At 42.1% G+C, this 13878-nt stretch overlaps 1 protein-coding gene across 1 annotated transcript in view; it reads left to right on the top strand.

Moving 5' to 3' along the window:
- The first annotated feature begins 6650 nt into the window (after window positions 1–6650).
- Window positions 6651–13878, top strand: part of LOC124775216 (solute carrier family 22 member 7-like) — a 145130-nt gene continuing 137902 nt past the window's right edge. Inside the window, exon 1 of the mRNA XM_047250058.1 lies at window positions 6651–6776. The gene's annotated coding sequence lies outside the window, so the exon portion shown is untranslated. The remainder of the gene's footprint in view (window positions 6777–13878) is intronic.

Raw genomic sequence — 13878 nt, 5'->3', positions numbered from 1 at the left:
GCCAGGCAGGAAGCGCCAAATCAACGCCGGCCGCGGGCAGAGGCTCAATTATCCGCCTACAAACAAGACCAGCGCAAGGAAGCCTGGGCCACGACCGAGGAGTCACAGCCAGACACGTGAGGATACCCACTCTGCTCTTCGAAAGACGCCAGCTATATAAACAGGACATTCGTTCCATTTTTAATGCATATTTCAACGTTTCATCATGGGGAATAGTTAATCTCTAACTTCTGAAAAACTGAACGAAGAATTTGTTTCCGTTACCTGTGAAGCAGGACTACTGGTTGTTTCTGAGTTTCTTAGCTGACTGATCTGGCACAAAAGAAGTTCTAAGGTTTTCTCGGTGTGCTTGTTTAATGGTGTGTTTCCGCATATACAGTCGAGTTGACGATTCTGTTTTATGCGTAACATATCTACGACAGAGCCGGTCGTCTTCCTCAGATGTTGTGAGCTGTATTTTTAAGCGTACTCGCTGCCTGGACTCTAACCAGACTGCAAAGTATTGTCGCTGCAGTGCCGTTAATTATAGCGGAGTTCGACTGCCGGCGCCCGCTAAGCCGTTTAATGCTCGTTTGTATTTCAGAGTACCCACTGATATTCCACGAAGCATACATTCAGTATTTCCGAGCTCTGGCGGATAAAATAGCCGGCTAGATAATGAACTGAGTGCCGGACGCCAAGCTTTGTTTAAACTGAAACCTCCGTCATAGTTTGTAAGCTTTCCGATATCTTTCTTTCGATAGACTTCTTCATTAAACCTTCCCAGAAACACGGCATCTGCTCCATAATACTGGTATCCTGTTTCACGTCATGGTTGTTTGCGAGGCAATACTCAGCGACAGCCGCTTTGCTTGGCTGTTTTATCCCGGTGTGCCGCCGGTGCTCCTTGCACTTCTCCTGACTGTTCTGCGCAATAGTCCGTCGCACGTAATGGAATGCGGTATACTCCTGGATTTCGGAGACCTACATCGTCTTCAACATTACAAAGAAGCCTTGTAATCTTTTCTGAGGTGCGCGAAATATATTGGATGCCTCGTTTCTGTAGGAGTCTACCAAACTTTCCTGGGATCTGGTCAGCGTAAAAGGTAAATGATTCTTGACTTATCCCTTCTTCCTTAGTCTGAGCTGTTGATTTTGACTGCAACGCCCTCTCAGTTTATCGATGTGAGCACCCATTTCATCGGAACACTATTCGCAGGTGTTTTAATTCTTCGCAAAGACTTGTGTACCATCCAGCCCAACGTTAAACGGTGCTGTAGCCTGCCCGAAAAATTTTGGATGGAATTCTGGCTGGAAATTAAGGGAGGAAGATTGGCTCTTAGCGTTCTACATCTACATCCATACTCCGCAAGCCACCTGACGGTGTGTGGCGGAGGGTTCCGTGAGTACCTCTATCGTTTCTCCCTTCTATTCCAGTCTCGTATTCCAAAGCCGACGAGATCGTTAGAGACAGAGATCGGCTAAGTTAAGGACTGGGAAGGAAACCTGTAGTGTCCTCTTCTAGGAAACCATTTTGGCAGCTGCCGTAAGTGTTTTAGGAGCACCGCGGAACACCTAAATCTGGACAGCTGGGCTGAATTCATCCCCGCTTCTCCTGAATGCGTACGCACTCGTATCCATTTCTTCATTAATCCGTCACTTCACTCTGTTATTTCGATTTTAGATTTGCATAGGGATACGAAAAAAATCAGACGACATTCTTTGGACGATACAGCAATGAGATATACTTCAGAAAGATACAGTTATGAACTACGGATGGAAATGAAATGTGTTGTACCGTGAAGCATTAGTCCGTTATTTAACACACTCCGTGGAAATTTCAATCACATAACGGGTTGTTGTTGTTGTGTTCTTCAGTCCAGAGACTGGTTTGATGCAGCTCTCCATGCTACTCTATCCTGTACAAGCTGCTTCATCTCCCAGTACGTACTGCAGCCTACATCCTTCTGAATCTGCTTAGTGTATTCATCTCTTGGTCTCCCTCTACGGTCCTTACCCTCCACGCTGCACTCAAATACTAAATTGGTGATCCCTTGATGCCTCAGAACATGTCCTACCAACCGATCCCTCCTTCTAGTCAAATTGTGCCACAAACTCCTCCCCAATTCTATTCAATACCTCCTCATTAGTTATGTATTCTACCAATCCAATCTTCAGAATTCTTCTGTAGCACCACCTTTCGAAAGCTTCTATTCTCTTCTTGTAGAAACTATTTATCGTCCACGTTTCACTTCCATACTTGGCTACACTCCATACAAATACTTTCAGATGAGATTTCCTGACACTTAAATCTATGCTCGATGTTAACAAACTTCTCTTCTTTAGAAATGCTTCCTTTGCCATTGCCAGTCTACATTTTATATCCTCTCTACTTCGACCATCATCAGTTATTTTGCTCCCCAAATAGCAAAACTCATTTACTACTTTAAGTGTCTCATTTTCTAATCTAATTCCCTCAGCATCACCCGACTTAATTCGACTACATTCCATTATCCTCGTTTTACTTTGGTTAATGTTCATCTTATATCCTCGTTTCAAGACACTGTCCATCCCGTTCAGCTGCTCTTCCAGGTCCTTTGCTGTCTCTGCCAGAATTACAATGTCATCGGCGAACCTCAAAGTTTTCACATAACGGGTATTGACTTATTAAACATTCATTTCAATCGTAACTGATGTCCATCATCATTAGTATGAGTTGTGAGCTCCACGACTACGGATAGACTCCTCTATTCGTTGTGATATGGTAGTAAACAACCACCGAATATCATCTTGAGAAATTTATTGACATGTTGAAACATATTCAGCGTCATTTCATGATGGTTCCGAACTTGAGGCGATATGAAAATATATGTATTCCCATCGCACCCCAGACATGCTGTATGGGTGACAGATCAGGGAACAGGAATGGTACATTTCCTCAAGGCATTTCCGGTGTGAACCACAGTGTGGGCTAGCGTTAGCCTATTGCAATATGACGTTTAATACCCCGATCATTAAGGATAAGGCAACAGGACTTAGCACTCTTGCTCCAATATGGCGAGCATTCAGTTTCCCTTCAACAACCACCAAATGAGACCCGTTGTCATATCCTACAGTTCTCGTTGCCATGATCACGTGAGTTGAATAAGCATGCGTATCGAGAATTGCGGCTTCTTGTGACCATCAACGGACACTACGACGTCGATCTGACCGCCAGAAAAAGAATCGAGGTTCATCGCTCAACACCACCTAATGCCACTTAGTTTCGCAGCTGACTCTCACTCGTCACCACGCAAATCTCTGTTGTACATGGTATGGTGTCAGCAGAAAACATGACATCCAAATACAAATTCCAGCACTCTATTCACTATAGTTCTTGTTGAAATTCTGTCTACAACCTTTGCCCAGTTTTCAGGTGTTGTCATTCATCTATTCGTCAAAGACGTCGAGCAGTCCTTCTGGAAAGACCAGTGCTTAGTTTTCTTGTCACACTGCTGTCCTGTGTCCATATCGTCACCTCTCATTCTGCTCTCATTCAACTACATCCATCTGTCTGTGTGCTCTGTTGGTATGATGCATCCATGTCCTCATGCAATAATTCGACCTTTCTCAAAGGTGGAAATAAGCTACAAGTACGCATCTTCTTGGAATTCTGTGATGCGATTCCCATTTCCAGTAACATTAGACACACCGATTATCCATCATGTAGTCACATCATTATCATGTCTATGAATAAGTTTATTGTTTTAAGAAATACAACCAGCAACTTTTATATGCATTTTTATGCATGTTAATACGCGTTTCGGGCCTCCACCCATCTTCAGTTAGCCTATAATATACAGGGTGTCCGGGCTAGAAGTATACAAAAACATTTGTTTATACTCAGTACCTATTGAGGTTTATAACTTTATTTGTCCAACATTGCACACACGAGGTCAAGCATTGTAATGCATGTTGACATAGTTCAATGTGAGCATCGTTTGTAGCACAACAGATACCGAGACGGTACTACACTTCTCGCCACATGTTCATAAGCATTACAGGTGTTATGCCCTCTACTGGGGTGTAAATCCGTTTTTTGCAATCTAACAGATCTCGGAAAATGTCCTTGATAGACCCACATGCACTGAAACCAAGAGACGTCAGATCGGGAACCGAGAAGGCCAATGAATCAGATAGAACGCTCAGGAAACGTCTCATGCAGAAACGTAGTAACATTCCCACGTTAACGGGTGAGGGGCACCATAGTGCTCGAAAATGACGTCGGGAGCATCTCTGTGCATAGTTCGCCAACATGTCGAGATAGCTGTGCCCTGTGACGCATGCATGCGTCATGTGACTCAGCGCTGTTCATGAAATTGTGAGGCTATGTCGATTGCGTATATACTCAGTAATATAAAATATCGAGTTCGTTCGTTATGAGGATTTGCCTGTGTGTACCTCTAGCCCAGACGCCCCATATTTGAATCACTAGCACATCGTTAAAACATCGACAGCAAATTGGATTCTGCAGCTGCCTTTCTACTTTGCTTGTTGTTATTCCGATTTTCGTGTCTATATAGGTGGCGCAAACACATTTCCGTTTGTATCTTACACAATACAGCCCAGTACTCTTCATGTTGCAGACTGGCATCGCATGAAATAAGTGATGCCAATATTTGTTTGGGTTGACTCCATTTACACATTTCAAAACCTAAATTTCAAATACACTAGTGGCCATTATAATCGCTACACCACGAAGATGACGTGCTACAGACGCGAAATATAACCGACAGGAAGAAGATGCTGTGATATGCAAATGAATAGCTTTTCAGAGCATTCACACAATGTTGGCGCCGGTGGTGACACCTACAACGTGCTGACATCAGGAAAGTTTCGAATTGATTTCTCATTCACAAACAGAAGTTGACCGGCGTTGCCTGGTGAAACGTTGTTGTGATTCATCGTATGAGGAGGAGAAATGCGTACCGTGACGTTTCCGACTTTGATAAAGGTCGGATTGTAGCCTATTGCGATTGCGGTTTATCGTATCGCGACATTGCTGCTCGCGTCGGTCAAGATCGAATGACTGTTAGCACAATATGGAATCGGTGGGTTCAGGAGGGTAATACGGAACGCCGTGCTGGATCCCAACGGTCTCGTATCACTAACAGTCGAGATGACAGGCATCTTATCCGCATGGTTGTAACGGATCGTACAGCCGCGTCTCAATCCCTGAGTGAACAGATGGGGACGTTTGCAAGACAACAACCACCTGCACGAACAGTTCGACGACGTTTGCAGCAGCATGGACTATACGCTCGGAGACCATGGCTGCGGTTACCCTTGACGCTGCATCACAGACAGGAGCGCCTGCGATGGTGTGCTCAACGACGAACCTGTGTGCACGAATGGCAAAACGTCATTTTTTCGGATGAATCCAAGTTCTGTTTACAGGATCATGATGGTCGCATCCGTGTTTGGCGACATCGCAGTGAATGCACATTGGAAGCGTGTATTCGTCATCGCCATACTGGCATATCAGCCGGCGTGATGGTATGGGGTGCCATTGGTTACACGTCTCGGTCACCTCTTGTTCACATTGACGGCACTTTGAACGGTGGACGTTACATTTCAGATGTGTTACGACCCATGGCTGTACCCTTCATTCGATCCCTGCATTTCAGCAGGATAATGCACGACCGCATGTTGCAGGTCCTGTACGGGCCTTTCTGAACACAGAAAATGTTCGACTGCTGCCCTGGACAGCGCGTTCTCCTGATCTCTCACCAACTGGAAACGTCTGGTCAATGGTGCCCGAGCAATTGGCTCGTCACAATACGCCAGTCACTACTCTTGATGAACTGTGGTGTCGTGTTGAAGCTGCATGGGCAGCTGTACCTGTACATGCCATCCAAGCTCTGTTTGACTCAATGCCCAGGCGTATCAAGGCCGTTATTACGGCCAGAGGTGGTTGTTCTGTGTACTGATTTCTCATGATCTATGCACCCAAATTGAGTGAAAATGTAATCACATGTCAGCTCTAGTATAATATATTTGCCCAATGAATACCCGTTTATCATCTGCATTTCTTCTTTGTGTAGCAGTTTTAATGGCCAGTAGTGTATCTGCCGAAACGGCAGAGAAAACGAGCCAGAGGTGGAGGGGGGGGGGGGGAGGGGAATCGAGGCTGAAGTCGATGAGTTCCTCGCTATTTTTTTGTTTCAGGTTACATATATTTCACTTCATTTATTAAAGGAAAGAGAGGTAGTTTAACGTCTGTCTGATGTGGATTAATGTTCAAATTATAAAGATGATGACCTTCTTAGAAATCTTCAGTGATTTTCGCCATTCGAAGGAGGATGTACGTACATGGATGTTACCTAGCATACTTACTCGACAATTCTTGAGCGTATGTCTCCTAACAAGCAGCATAACTCAAGCTGTTATTGAAATATGTTTTTAAAAAAGTCTTAGAGATGCTTCCTACATTAACACGCGTGGCCCCCGCGGCTCTAAGGAGCAGAAGGTCACACGCAGACTTCAGGTACGCCCTTTAATCACCGCTGACGCACTTTAACCGGTGGCACTGCTGCTCCACCACGTGGCAGTCCGCCGTTGCGCAATGGAAGGCCGTTTATCTCTGAGATCCGCAGCGCCGCTTCTATCGTTTGTACTGTGGCAGCCGAGAGGCGTCTCAAGCGGCGTTGTAGCGTTCGCTGAGAGACCTCACGTTGATTTATTAGCTTCCGATAGCAAAAAATGTAGCGAAGAGTTTCCTGCATTTTAGGAGGAACCGCGCCGTTGCAACAGTATCTGTGAGTACCTGGATTCGACGAAGTTACTTACCTATAAGTATGGTTATTTTTATTGCTTTACAACATTTTCAAATGCTTTAAAAGTTACTCTTTGCTCTAATTGTGAGGTAGCTTTAATGATTTAAAACGTCACACAGGCAAATGTGAGGTACATTAAGCGTACTTCTTCAGTATTTCAATAATAAGCAGGCAACTACACCGAGCCGGCCGAAGTGACCGAGCGGTTCTAGGCGCTACAGTCTGGAACCGCGCGACCGCTACGGTCGCAGGTTCGAATCGAGCATGAATGTGTGTGATGTCCTTAGGTTAGTTAGGTTTAAGTAGTTCTAAGTTCTAGGGGACTGATGACCTCAGCTGTTAAGTCCCATAGTGCTCAGAGCCATTTGAACCATTTGAACTACACCGAAAGAAATCGAGTAAAAGATTAAACTTAATTTTATTGTGTACTGTGTAGAAGTAATAGATAGGAATAAATAAATAAGAGACCACATTACCAGCTTTGCTCATAGATTTAAACACGTACGTGTCTTACAAGTTACGATCAGAGACGGAAAGTGCTTAAGGTCTCTTCCTTTAATGAAACTGTCACCAACCGCCCTCCCAAGTTTCGTCACCGTCTGTACTTTTTGAATCAATGATTATAAAATAAAAGAGTTCCGCCTGAAGTTATAAAAATATTGGTAAGATTCACTCGAAAACTGGATCCAAGATTTAACATTAAATTTTTCTAGCATGACCGATAGGCAACCAGGTAGCAGTTTTTATACTGACGTGTAATTAGAGAGAAAAAAGTGACGAACAGAGCTCAGACTCGAGACTTCGTCGTGGCGGCGTTTGATGCGGCGCCGCACATGCGCCACACTAGTGCTGTCTGTCAGAGTACGCGCATGCGCACTCAGCCTCATACTTGCTCCGTAACCGGCGAACGCGTTTTCTTTTCTTCCGCTCTTGATTTTTCCGCAAACATCGTAAACCTCTTGTCTTATCTGCCCAGTAACAGGAGGCAGTTACATGCGAAACTCTCGTATGTTTTCTTTTTCTGCAGCTTTCTTATGGCCAGCATAGTTCAAGCATTTTTCCTTCATATCAGCATTACTGGGCGAAATGGCGCAGTGGTTAGCCCACTGGACTTGCATTCGGGAGGCCGACGGTTCAAACCCGCGCCAGCCCTACAGGTTTAGGTTTTCCGTAATTTCCCTAAATCGCTTCAGGCAAACGCCGGGACGTTTCTTTTCACATGCCACGGCCGATTTCCTTCCCTAACCCGACCTTGCACTCTGTCTCTAATGACCTCGTTGTCGACGGGACGTTGAACACGTATCTCCTCCTTCTCCTCCAATGTCAGCATTGGAACTTTTTACGAACGAAATGACATTCACTTCTCTATATTTTTTTATATGTCCGCCTTCGTAGTTGATCCGTCATTGCACCAGACTGCTATACGGAGAGATAGGCTTCCATTCCAACTGCTGACAGAGATTTTCGTTTGGCGAGGGACTGGAACGGTGACCATTCAAGCGTGGTTGGGTAACTTGATGGCTACTGAAAACGAGATGAAGCGGACCCAAGTTGAATGCTAGCGTTAAAGCCTGGGAGAGCACACTGGCTGGCACTCTACGTATAATAACGGACAATAACGCCGGTAAGCAGGGAATAGCATAGTGGTTCATCAGCATCGCATTGTCACCTGTGCTTGATTAGAATATACTTTTAATCAACTTTTTTAATAGATGTGTTAACTAAAATTTATGACGTGTTTGCAACCCGTATTCCGCATTCAGTGACTCACCCGCTCCCTGTTGAATGGCAAAAGAATCTTCTGCGACTAATTACTGTTAAGTGTTTATTTAGAGAGCATTCTTATGCAGAGATGAAGAAGCTTGCACAGGACAGACTAGCAAGAAGAGTTGCTTCATACAAGTCTTCGGACTGAAGACAACAACAGCAACATTCAAAGTGCCTGCGGAGTGCAACTGTACTCGGGCTCGTTCACTACCTATTTTACACGTGGCTCATCTGCAAAGGGTTTTGGTAGTGAATGGTTGAATTTGCGCCCCTAATACTGACTCATATATTGGCTAGCCTTTGAACAGCAGTGAATTGAATACACAGTTGTCTACAGCACAACCTTGCGCAAAATGAGGTACACTATACAAGTTCAGATTGAAACTTATTTGCCGACCGGAGTGGCCGAGCAGTTCTAGGCGTTACAGTCTGGAACCGCGAGACCGCTACGGTCGCAGGTTCGAATCCTGCCTCGGGCATGGACGTGTGTGATGTCCTTAGGTTAGATAGGTTTCAGCAGTTCTAAGTTCTAGAGGACTGATGACCTCAGCAGTTAAGTCCCATAGTGCTCAGAGCCATTTGAACCATTTGAAAATTATTTATTTAAAACAAACACTTGTAACTTTTTGGTCATACATATTAAAGTTGACAAATAAATTTGATCTAGATAAATAATAATCGGAGCAATTTGTACACATGGTTTATTGTCTCGCACCCACACACTTTCAAGTTGTTCCTTCACAGTTTATTCGCATACACTGGCGTCCATGCTTACACTCGCGGCAGTTTGCTGCTCCGAACTTATCACCACAACGGACAACGACCAAAGTGCACATTTTCCCGCTCATATCCCCAGTCCTGAGTCGGTTCACGTGACACTACAGTAATCAAAATAATTCCTAAACATGGGCACAAAACGTTTACAATTTTTGTAAAATTTAAATACTTAAACCTAAATTCATTATATTATTTCACACACATTTATCACCACATAATTTTATAATTCGTTGCAATTAAAAAAACAAAACACTATGCAACGGAACTACGAACACTCATCAACACACAAAACAAGTATTTTCATGTCCATTTTGCATTACCCGATTTTCACTCTGCATTTAATACATAATTTTATTCTTAAGCGTGGAAAATTAAAATCAGAACTAATTTATGACATGCTGTCAGATTTACATAATTAGGAATAACTCCATGTTTTGGCACAGTTTCACCCACTCCCTTCATTTAATAACGTCTTTGCACGAAATATGAGACATACAAATACTTGTGTGGCACTACAAAGATTGAAACTGAATAGTGTCTTCATAATAAAATAATGACTTACTTTGCAGTTGTTCTAAACATCTTTATAACTTAATTCTACTACGAAACGTTTTGATTGAAGTACACCAGCCCAACATATTATTACTGCTGCTGTGCTTTAAATTTAAATTACGAACTACTTGGAAGAGCTCGTTTTATATGACTTCTATTTCAATGATCCAAGGATTCACTACAAGCACACCCTACATTATTTACTTAAGTGCAAAGTCATGTACAGTAATTATATGCAGTTATGTAACCAAGTAATTTAAATCATCTGAAACTGCTGGATGCTGCCTTCTGTTTATCAGGGAAAGACGAGTCTATAAATATATTGACTTGTCTTTGTGCTTTTCACATCCCATCCATTTTTGCATAGCTAATATTTGCATTGAGAGTAAAGCAGCTGCTGTATGACCATATTATCCCCCGTTACCTCACAGGAGTTGTAGAATACGACCGTCTGAGAGTAACAGGAGAGACAGGCGAAAAATCTCTAGAAAACGCCACTACCGTAGAATACCTAGGAGTAAGCATCCACCGCTGTAAAATGATGACATAAAACAAACAGGAGGAAAAGCAATGGAGTCTGAGATTCACTGGAAAAATCTTAAGGAAATGTATTTCACCCTTGAAATAATTGGCTTTCAGACCACTAGTTCGACCGATTCTTTGGTATTGTTCATGAGTTTAGGACCGTTACTAAGCAGGATTAATAGAAGAGACAGAAGAGAGTAACGAAGAGCGGCACATTTCGCACAGTACGGTTTACAGGGCGTGAGATGCTCAACAAACACCAGTGCCAGATGCTACAAGAGAGGCCCTGTGCATCGTGCAAAGATTTACTGCTTAAATTTAGGGAGTGTGTTTTCCAAGAAGCGTCGGTCAACATTTTACTTCCTCCCACATACGTCTCGGAAAATGGACACGACGAGAAAGTCAAAGAACTTGCATATGATGCGTAGCTTTACCGGCAATCATTCTCCGCACGCGCCATTGCCGCTGTTGATTGTTAAAGTGCTTTGGGAGACTAATGTATAACGTGATTACTCTCCTACTCAACCCCCTCGACAAAGGCAGTGTACCGCTACTGTCTAATAAAGTGCTTACCTTATTCGAACACTGTTTTCCCCCCAAACCTACCAAGGTTAGAGCAAAGTCTACAAAGAATCCATGGATTACTCAAGGAATAGGGATATCTTGTAAAACAGAAAGAAAACTGTATCTGTCAATCCGAAACAGTTCCGATGTTGATGCTATAGCACATTACAAGAAATACTGCAAAATATTAAAGACTATAATACGGATACCAAAGCAAATACATTACAAGGAAAAGATAGTCACATCAGATAACAAAATAAAGACAATATGGGATACAGTGAAGGAGGAGACCGGTAGAACCAGACATGAAGAGGAACAAATAGCATTAACAGTAAATGATACATTGGTGACAGATGTGTATAGTGTTGCAGAACTTTTTAACAAACATTTTATAACTGTTACTGAAAAGATGGGGTTGTCAGGTTCGGTAGATGCTGCTATAGAATACCTCAGACCAGACATTTCAAGAAACTCCCACAATATGAATTTGACCCTCACTACCCAGCAGAAATAATGTCCATCATAAAATCTTTAAAATCAAAAGTATCTAGTGGGTATGATGAAATATCAACAAAGTTAATTAAAGAATGTGATTCTGAGCTAAGTAACATATTAAGCTATCTGTGTAACCCGTCGTTTATCAGTGCAATATTTCCTGAATGGTTGAAATATGCTGAAGTTAAGCCACTGTTTAAGAAGGGAGATAAAGAAATAGCATCAAATATATGTCCAATATCACTGTTGCCAGCATTCTCAAAAATTTTGGAAAAAGTAATGTACAATCGGCTTTATAACCATCTTATCTAAAATAACATACTGTCAAAGTCATAGTTTGGATTTCTAAAGGGTTCTGGTATTGAGAAGGCTCTCTACACTTACAGTGAAAATGTGCTTAATTCATTAGACAAAAAATTGCAGGCACCTGGTATATTTTGTGATCTGTCAAAGGCATTTGACTGTGTAAATCACAATATCCTTTTAAATAAATTAGAATATTATAGTGTAACAGGAAATGCTGCAAAATGGTTCAGATCTTATATCTCTGGCAGGAAACAAAGGATGTTATTAGGAAAGAGACATGTATCAAGCTATCAGGCATCTTCCAACTGGGAACTAATTACATGTGGGGTCCCACAAGGTTCCATTTTGTGGCCCTTACTTTTTCTTGTGTATATCAATGATCTTTCATCAGTAACATTACCAGATGCCAAGTTTATTTTGTTTGCCGATGATACAAACATTGCAATAAATAGAAAAATCAAGTGTAGTCTTAGAAAGATCAGCTAATAAAATATTTGTGGACATTAATCACTGGTTCCTAGCCAAATCTTTGTCACTAAACTTTGAAAAAACATACTACATGCAGTTCATAACTTGTAAGGGGTGTCCCACGAGTATATGCCTAACACACAATGACAAGCAGACAGAAGAAGTGGACAGTGTTAAATTCTTGGGATTACAGTTTGATAATAAATTCAACTGGGAGGAGCACACCACAGAACTGCTGAAGCGAATTGTCTCAGACATAGGGGATATAAAAATGAAAAAGCTGGCATACTATGCTTACTTTCATTTCATAATGTCATATGGGATATTTTTTGGGGTAATTCATCAAGCCAAGCTAAAGTTTTCTGGACACAAAAACCTGCAGTAAGAGTTATATGTGGTGTGAACTCAGCAACATCCTCCAGACGCCTGTTTAGGGAACTAGGGATACTAACTATTGCTTCCCAATATATTTGTTCCTTAATGAAATTTGTCATTAAAAATATATCACTTTTTCAAACCAACAGCTCAATTCATGGAGTCAATACTGGAAATAAGAATAATCTTCACAAGGATTTAAAGTCACTTAGTCTTGTACAAAAAGGTTTGCATTATTCAGGAACACAGGAACATACATTTTCAATATCTTGCCAGCAGCAATAAAAAGATTAACAACCAATGAAAATCAGTTTAAGAGAAGCCTAAAGGATTTATTGGTGGCCAACCCCTTCTACTCCATTGATGAATTTCTCAGTAAAACCAACTGATTTGTGTATAACTTCTGTACAATTTCAGTGCAGTAATGTGATCATTGTAAATATGTGTGTGTGTGTGTGTGTGTGTGTGTGTGTGTGTGTGTGTGTGTGTGTGTGTGTAAGTACATTCGAACCTCTGCACCATTTCAGTGCAGTAATGTGTTCATTGTAAATAAGCATTATAGTAGTTGCATTACACATTTATTACCTTATAAATAAATAAATAAACTTTTTTATTTTAAATTCAGTGCATTAGTATTTGTAAAATGACTCTTTCATGTAGTGCTCATTAAAAAATGACGATTTTCCACTTGGGACCTGTGGAATAGTACATTAGCTTATTTGTTTTAGTTGTAAATATTTGTCATGTATTGTTGTTTTCTGACATGTTCTACATCCTGGAGGACCTCCTCACTACGGATCAATTAGAACGAAAGCTAATCTAATCTAACATAATCTACTTCTAGAGTCAATTCTGTATGTTATTGTGAGAAAGTGCTCTAAATGTTTGCCGGCCGGGGTGGCCGAGCGGTTCTAGGCGCTACAGTCTGGAACCGCGCGACCGCTACGGTCGCAGGTTCGAATCCTGCCTCGGGCATGGGTGTGTGTGATGTCCTTAGGTTAGTTAGGTTTAAGTCGTTCTAAATTCTAGGGGACTGATGACCTCAGATGTTAAGTTCCATAGTGCTCAGAGCCATTTGAACCATTCTTGACGTCTACAATGAAACACCAATCAGTGCGGTGGGTGGACGCCGGTGGCGCCGCACCAAGAAATGAGCACTCGTTTTCATAGGCCGATGTTCTCTGGAATGCTAAAGGAATTCTCCGTATTGATTATCTTGCAGATGGTGCAATAATTACTTGCTAATGCTGTGCAA

The sequence above is a fragment of the Schistocerca piceifrons genome, chromosome 1 (genome assembly GCF_021461385.2).
Source record: "Schistocerca piceifrons isolate TAMUIC-IGC-003096 chromosome 1, iqSchPice1.1, whole genome shotgun sequence".
NCBI lineage: Eukaryota > Metazoa > Arthropoda > Insecta > Orthoptera > Acrididae > Schistocerca > Schistocerca piceifrons.
This window is presented reverse-complemented; position numbering and strand designations above follow the sequence as displayed.